We start from the raw sequence: 8,444 nt of genomic DNA, 5'->3' as shown, positions 1-8,444 counted from the left end.
TTTTTAAAGAGCTGGGAGCTAAGGCTGGGCAAGGTAGCCATTGATGGGGCTGGGAGAGCAGGAAGGGGATAGGGCCAATTAAGAGATTCAGCTGCAGCCAAATCTCCAAATCAAATTCAGCCAGATCAATTCAGGACAGCGATTCGAATCACCAAATCGAATCACTATCTCCCAAATCAGCCGAATCCAAAGCGAATACTAGCTGCTTCGCACAGGCCTAATATCTTCTTTAAGGCCTCCATCCTCAAACATTTACATGCTTTATTTTGAGCACAAATAGCCAGTGAGGACTAGTCAGTTAAGAAAATGGAACTGCTTACAGTTTAGCTCATGCATGAATACTGTGAAGGATCAGGATTCTTAAGCATCTTGCTCAAAGGGAGAGAGGGGAGGTAGGTCAATAGAAAAGCTGCAGTTAGTAATTAACAGTCTAGCAGTTAACTTTTTCAGTTTCCAGGATTTATTTTGTTGCTACTTCCATTACTTATTCTTGTTTTTTTGCATAAATTACAAGCCTTGAGCATTGGTTTCAGTATTTTTTAAAATACAGTAATTAAAAAGTCCACCATCATTATTTTATTAACCCAGTCAATTTTGTATTGTGTCATGTGTCCTATTAACTAGTTTAAACCACTTTCTAACACTGCTTTAAAATATTAAAATCCAAAACTGTGAAATTATGAACCCAAAAAAGTCACAAAATTAAATTAAGCTATTCAGTTTGTTATGCACTGTATTAAAAGTTTGGTTAAGGAGTTTGTCTCTTTTTATTAGTCTTCTGGATTTTCTGAGCCATTAGAATAAACAATTACACGTCTCAAGCTTTCCTAGGAACATAAAGGTAAAAAATTTGGTCTGATTCTGATTTAGTCTTGATATTTGTGTGTAATTGCAACTCTAGCATCTGGCATTTTAAAAAAAATCTCAAAATATGTGATAAGAACAAACACTGATGGTTTTTACAAGCCTAAATTCAATCTGTAATGTTATAATAGAGTTAGAATGACATTGTAGCCGTGATGGTCCAGAAACTGTGAGAGAGAGAGATTTCTTAGGGCGATATCTTTTATTGGACAAAATGCATAATTGGGATAGAGTTAGATAAGCTTTGTTCTTTCAGCAGTGGATTTTGGTATCATCTGTGTTATGGTAGCAAAGGAGGTCTTGTATTCAAAACCTTCTCTAACTCTATCCAGCTATACAGTTGGTCCAATAAAGGGTATCACCCTAGGAAATCTTTAATGCACTAACTAGATACATGGTAAATTTTAGGTATCATAGGTATTTCTATTACAGTATCTGACAAATTTGGGGAGGTAATCCAATAGTCATAACAAGCTTTCTGACCAGCTCACTATTATGTCTATCAAAGTTTTTCCCCCTTTTTCCCTCCAACCTCTTGACTTACCCATAACTTCCACAAATTGGTACGATTACTCTTACCAATTTGTTTCTTTACATTTGAACTTGGCAATGGAGGTAGCAGTAGAGATTGGAAACAGATGAATTTCATTCCTCGTTACACCAAGAGAACCTGAAGTATGCACAGTGGCCAAAGCTTTTATGTGAACACATATAAGCCCAGCTCTGGTCTATGGTGTTATCATTACTATGTAGCTGGCAGGAAGAAAACATGAGGATACCACTTCCAGGAATGGATCTCTCATTTTTACTGATTGCTGCTAAAAACATAATTGCCTCACTCCAGCATCATGTGCATCAGTGTTCCCATGCTGAAAAATGATGGCAGGGCACTTTAAACTAAAGCAGATTTGATGAGCTTTAGTTCAAAGCACCCCGCCACCATTTTTCAGCATGGGGATGCTGATACACGTGATGCTCCGGATGCTTTTAATTAGCTTGGTTCTCAGAGCTGCGCTAATTAAAGTATCACCCTCTCCCACCTCCCAGAGCACATCTATAAGTGCTCATCACCCCTTACGTATCCCGTGAGCCTTTAAATATTTTTCTTTTGAGCCAGTTTCCTTACTTTAGGTTCAAACTCATCACACACACCTACTTTTTTAAAGATAAAGAGAGGTTTTAAACAAAACAAAACAGGTCCTTTATAAACAGTACAACAGGCAGAGGAAGGGGATATTGTTAGATGAAATGCAAAAGTTCATAATGAAACTATAGTGGTTACAGGTTCAGAAACGTTAGGATGTTTTTTACTGTGGCTTAACTGTTAACTAATACTAGCATTTAACTAGAAAGACTTGCAATGTTAACTTGCTCAAAGGGCAAACTGAAATCCTGGTTTGGACTGATAATTTTCTTCTTAGCTAGAAGTGCACTTTTTCTCTACAGCTGAATCAAGATACAATTCCCCCTCAAATACTACAGATGCATATAAAACAGGGTTAAAAATACCCTGCTGTCTCACTCCCTTTATTCTGCCAATTATAACGACTTTTCAGCTCCCCACCCATCACCTCAAGCAACTTGTTTCCTTCTGTTCATCTTCATACTATCTTCCACACTTCTCTTTATCCACCTCCCAATACAATTCACGCATGCAAAGGGCAAGCCTAAGCCCCCTCTTATCACTCCAGGCTAAGTGGCAATTAACTAAAGTGCAGTCCACCCCAGGTGGCCTCCTAATATCTGAAGAATTAACTGGCTGCCCTAATGCCTCATTCAGATTTCTGCTATAGATTCAATTCTCTAAGTGGCTGATTAGCACTAGTTCATGCCATTCATTTGCTGTATTAAACCAAATATTAACTCCACAATCAGTTTAGGTTACTATCTCACTCTGGATCCCCATACCTCTGTTCTGTCTTTACCTATTGTCTAGAGACAAAGATCTCTAGGATGGTAGCTGCCTTTCTGGCTTGTACAGCATCAGTTAGCTTGCTGGGATTGAAGGTTGGCTCATTTGTAATGGTGCTAGCTTCAATAACCTGACTTGCCAGTGACATCTGTTGAGTCAGTGCCAGTGCATGAGTCCCTAGTCTCCCGTTGTGGGACTCACATTTCTTGTCTTCTTACCTTGAAGGAATTCCACGCGCTGCAGCGGCTTAGGGTAGAAGTGGCGTCTGACCCCATGGGCTGGAAGAATAGCACAGCTCTGATCTATGGGCCAAATCCCCTCCCCTCTCCCCCAACATACTGGATTGGGCACCCGCTTCATTTGGTCTGGGATCTGTGCTGCATCTGGGGCTGCATGCATCACAGATCCCAGAACTACCAGGGTGAACACTATGTGCAGTGCGCATCCTGGAGTGGGCACCTCGTGTAGTGCAGTCTGGCCAGGGTTGCCACTGTGGGGCACGATGCCCACCCCGGCTGGTCTGGGATCCACGACAGAAGCATCTAATGATTATACAGCACAGTCTGAGAACGGCTGAGGTGGACACCACGTTTTGTGCTCGCAGGGCTGATCCAGCATGCACTATGCCCCCTGTGGGTCTGCTCAGATGCAGGGGTAGCACTGGGGCCAGACAAGGGCCTCCATGGGCTGGATCTGGTCTGCAGCCCATATTTGCAACAGCTCTGGTCTAGGGGGATTAAAATGATGTGTCCCAAGTCATATAGACTGGAGGCTATAACATTAATTCAGGTCAAATAGCTAGTTACACTGCAAGGAGCCCTGTTGAGTAGGATCTGGTTCAATGCAAGCAACTTTAGCAACAAAGCTGAGAACAGAACACTAGTCTGGAGCCCTTCTACCCCTTCACTGCTTTATTTCAGTGTTTCAGGCAGGGTGGCACCTTCAAGAACAGTTAGTCTGACCCTCCTCTAGCACCAAAGACCTGCCCTACTTCCTGCCTGACGTCAGACTAACACAGCTAACTGCTTCCATTTCCAAATGAAGTGTTTCAGCTGTTCAAAACACTATCATGTTAAATTTTAACTTTAAATTGTGCCATGTTCTGTTTTCAGGTTCAGTTAACATGTATGATAACAAAAGAGTATTTGTTATAGATATTTGAAATACAAAGGGATATTGAGGGGGTTACCATTTTGACAAAAAAACAAAACAATGCCTCCCGCCACCCACCCACCCCAAAACAACAACAACAACCACTTAGGTGGGCCCAAAAATCATCTGGGAAAGAAATTATTTTTTTTTCTTTTAACTATAGCTGAACAAAAATCCATTATTACTACAGGTCATTTGCTGATTGTAATGCACTGGCAGGTTACAAGCAGTAAATATTGCCATGTATAAGCCAACCATGCAGACTTAAAGAAACAGGCAATACGAATAAATGTTTGTTGTAGCAACACAGCTGACATTTGTGCAGGAAAAAGTCACCTTTAAGCCATGAAAAACCAAGAGGAACACTCTTAAAGAAGGAGAAGATGCGGATCACATTCTCTCCACTTGGCATGAGGATAAAAATATCCAGCAGTTACATGGCACTCTAAATTAAACCTCATAAATATGCATTCAATTTGGATTTCCTAAAGTCAGTTAACCAAATATCCACGGATAATTAGAAAAACTTTATTAGACTTTATCAAGCTACAAAAGGAGAAAATATTGCTTAGCTATTATTCAACAAATGTAATTAGTTATCAGTTGGTATTTGCTTAACTAGCTGGTCTGGTTGTAGCTACAGAAGCACACATAAAACTGCCATCTGGTTTATGTTGCATTGGAGACACACCATGTTTTGTTTTCTTTTCTTTTCTTTTTTTTCGGCTGTTGTCACTGCCTCACTGCATGACACATCCTAAACAAAATTTGGAGACTACTGTCTATGCTTGCTGCTATCCAGGTTTTTCACTTATGGTCATACTTCTGTGGAGAGTCTGGTCTGAGCAAACCAAAAGGCAATGACTTTGGTAAAAACTATGGTTTGCTTGTTCCCCTTCATTACTTGTTATAATGCATGATATAATTGATTTACTTAAAGACAGATACTGTTACCTTTACTCACACTGAGCCCTATCTTTCTGCACCCACAGTCCTTCTGCCTTTGATGTAGTTTAGCTTTAAGGGTGCAGTTAGGGCTTGTGTTTTTTTGCTTAACAAGGGAAAGGATAAAACCCCAACAAAATATGATGCAAATAAGCCTAGGAGGGTAGCAGAGGTGACATGCAGTGCTTATGCAGTTACTATAAGAACACTATGATTTGCAGCGAACTCCCACAATGCAACAGCTATGCTATGTTACTCAGTGGACAGAAAAGAGCTCTCTTTCCCCCAGATTTCATAGTAAAGAGTACTTAGGCTTTGCTCTGAAAAATTTTTCTAAATGATGAATAGTCTCTTGAAGTCTGAAATCAGGCAGCCTGCAGCCTGTGTGTGTGGATGGTCATAATTACATTCTAATGGCAAAAATATATTCCAGACTTTTTCACTCCTGCTGTAGTACAGGCCCAGCATAGCTGTACTGGGGGAGGGCATGGGCACCCAAGTGATTGTCTTGGCCAGAAATAAGTGCCTTTCTCTGGCCAGACGGAGACCTTCTCCCCTGTGAGACTCTCAGCAATACCCCTTTCTCTTGGAGTTAAGTACCTCAACCTGGTTTGCACCTCTGTGAAAAACAAAGCTAGTCCCAACTAGCAACAGCCAAGTGGCTGTGGTAACCCTCCCCCTTAAGGGATGGAAGAGACCTGGATTCAAACCCTCCCTACCCAGTTTGGAGCATGCTTGTAAAGCTACAACCCAGGTGAGCACCTTCACCTGCAGTCTGCTAGGGATTCTGGGTCTAGCTCTATCTTGCCTCTAGGAAATGTTTTGTTTTGTAGAAATAAGTGTTCAGTGGGACAGAGAGTGAGGAGAATTACACTGACACTGAAGCCTGATCACCTGGGATGTTCAAGACTGATTCAAGCCTCAGCTCCCACAAACATGCAATCATTTTTGAAAAGTATAATAGCTTCAACAGGAGAGATTGGGAAAAACCCATCACAGAATACCCAAAGCCCAAAGGATTCACCTGGAAGAAGCAGTTTCAAAGCCTTCTAGCAAATCAGGCAGAAGCAAGACTTGAACCCATGCGCCCCACACTACAGACAAGTCACTTGAGACATGCACCTCCCCGGCAGTTTTATGTGGGCTACATTGATTTTAGGCATGCTTTGAGCATGCAATGGGATGCCCCCATTGACAGATAGGGTGGGGAACATCTAGCTGTAAATTCCACTTTGACCTGAGCTGCTCATTAAGTGTGGGCTAGCATTAGTGCAGGCCTGAGACAGAAACTGGGGGAGGCTTATACTGCTTAGTGATAGCACCCTGTGCTGCTACATGTATACTTATACCACTTCCCAAACCAGAAGTCACGTAGCTGCTTTAGTACAGAGCTGTGCACACTCTACTGAGAGGCAGAATCAGATAATGCATCAATGCAAATGGACTAAGGCAGCTACCGGGCTGCTAGTATGGAAAGCAGCACACCCAGGGCAGTATACCAAGGCCTGTACCATAACAGAGTAGTAGATACACTCCCTTCGGTACATATGGGACTGTGGTGCCTCTAGGTAATCATCTAAGCAGTGTTTTTGAAGATGTTGGGATGCCTAAACTAATAGATGCGGATCTGACAGAGTATTTAGGGGTCTAAGGCCATCCAATGAGATACAGATATAAACTTAAGAAATCCTCTTCCAACCAATCTAAGTTGACAGAGAAAAACCAAATGGAAGAGTCTTGAGTAATGAGTTCATCAGCTGGCTCCTAAGTAAATTTTCTGAGGGCCTAGCACTTTGTGTTTGTTTCTGCTAATATATAACCTTCATTCTTTTATTGCCATGCCAGGGGATTTCTCAGGTTAACTGCATTGGCTTTTGCAGGAATAACTAAGCTGTTACAAATGTGGCAAGAGGAAGGGAATCTCAGCAGAGGTCTGCTTGGGGGAGGAAAACGGAGAGATAAAAGGAATGCACCTGTGTTTGGGATAAGGCACCCATATAACTGTAGCACTGAATACTGGGTATTGTTTTGGTATCTGTCCCGTTATTTTATAACAGGGAGACAGATAATTCACTTAAATGGACTGCAGAGCAAGTTAAGTCAGGTGTTGCTGAATGGGCCTGAGGTCAAGTCAGCCCTTCCATGGGAACAGAGTAATAAATCTATCCTCTTGCAAATTACCAGTGCTTTCCAAACTTGTGCTTTTCAGAAACACTCTTTGGAAGTCCCCTATTAGTCCCTACATGGCACATAGGGTCTGACTCTCAACCTGATGGTAAGCAAAGAGCTTGCAGTTAGCAGTGGCAACACTAGTTAGGCAAGTTTGCACTTGTTTACAGGTGCATATTATTGTTCTGATAATGCCATGGCTTAGTTTTTGTTACTTTTATAAATAAAAAAAAATTAAGCTTATTTTCCGTCAAGGAAGTGGTACAGCACCCTGTCAGCTCACATACCAAACACACCAACTATCCAACTGCTTAAGCAGTGTTGGGGTTTCTAGAGATACAACAATTCAGTGGTCACAAATAAAAGTGCTTTGAGATTTAACATAAGATTACTGCACTAATGAAATAACAAAACAAACTATTCTTAAGTATCTTCTCAGTGTTCCTTTGAAAGATCAGGAACAGGAATAGGTTTTCCATCTGAAGTGTTTTTCCACAGAAAATTTGGCTTTAAATTAAACAACTGCATGTGAGGTTGTGTAAAAAGTGCCTGCTTTCCATAGAGAATTTTACGTTTTGAATTTTCAACATAACAATGTGTAAAAAATAAACATTCCAACTTGCTCTCTCCACAGACTTATCACATCAAAGTATAGACCCTGAAAAGCAAATAAATAACGAGGAAAGAACAATATTCACATTAATAACATACCTTGGGAGAGTTTCTGTCCCACTTCTATTGTAGCTCTTCCATTCCAGAATCACTACACTCCAGTTTGACTCTGGGGAGACTACATAATAGAAAGGCACTTGATGTATGTATTTCCCCAGGTATGTTAATTAAATCAGCTGACTTTCATTATAAAAATGAAATGTTCATCTGCATTTTGCTTTTCTCTCCACTACACTCAGTCCTGCAGACCCAACATCACCAAGGGAGAACAAGCTGTGGATTCTCCCTCATCTGGTACCTCCACTGGATTGCTCACTGAGTTCCACTGGGCTTCACCTGCGTGTTAACCCACTCAGGACAATAGGCCTGCACAGGTTTCATTGAGGTAGATTTGGGGGACCTTGGCTTACCCAGGTGTCACTGAAGGCCTGATTTAGCCAACAGAATATACAGATGATGAGGAATAAGGTGAAAAGAACACAAGGTGACTCTTGAAGGCCAGGCGGAGTTTGCAGTGTTGAGGGCTAAGTATTTTTTGTCATCTGAACACTTTTGATATAGAAATCATGAATGAGTTAGAGTTACTGTTCAGAGAAGAGCTACACTGTGAAGCCTCCCAGTATATTTTTAAGATACCATTTCAGTTGTAACATGCTCACCTGAGGCCTTTGAGGGTAGATCCACACAGGGACTTTGGCCTTCGGTATTCTAAAGCTTAACTTTAAATCCC

The 8,444-nt window shown here is 41.3% G+C and overlaps 1 long non-coding RNA gene across 1 annotated transcript in view; it reads right to left on the bottom strand.

Annotated features, from left to right (window-relative positions):
* LOC109302424 overlaps nt 1-8,059 on the bottom strand; it is a 27,219-nt gene extending 19,160 nt beyond the window's left edge. Inside the window, exon 1 of the long non-coding RNA XR_002098761.1 lies at nt 7,754-8,059. This is a non-coding gene — a long non-coding RNA (uncharacterized LOC109302424). The remainder of the gene's footprint in view (nt 1-7,753) is intronic.
* Nucleotides 8,060-8,444: the final 385 nt, after the last annotated feature.

The sequence above is a fragment of the Gavialis gangeticus genome, unplaced genomic scaffold (genome assembly GCF_001723915.1).
Source record: "Gavialis gangeticus isolate Ggan-Ray unplaced genomic scaffold, GavGan_comp1, whole genome shotgun sequence".
Taxonomy (NCBI): domain Eukaryota; kingdom Metazoa; phylum Chordata; order Crocodylia; family Gavialidae; genus Gavialis; species Gavialis gangeticus.
This window is presented reverse-complemented; position numbering and strand designations above follow the sequence as displayed.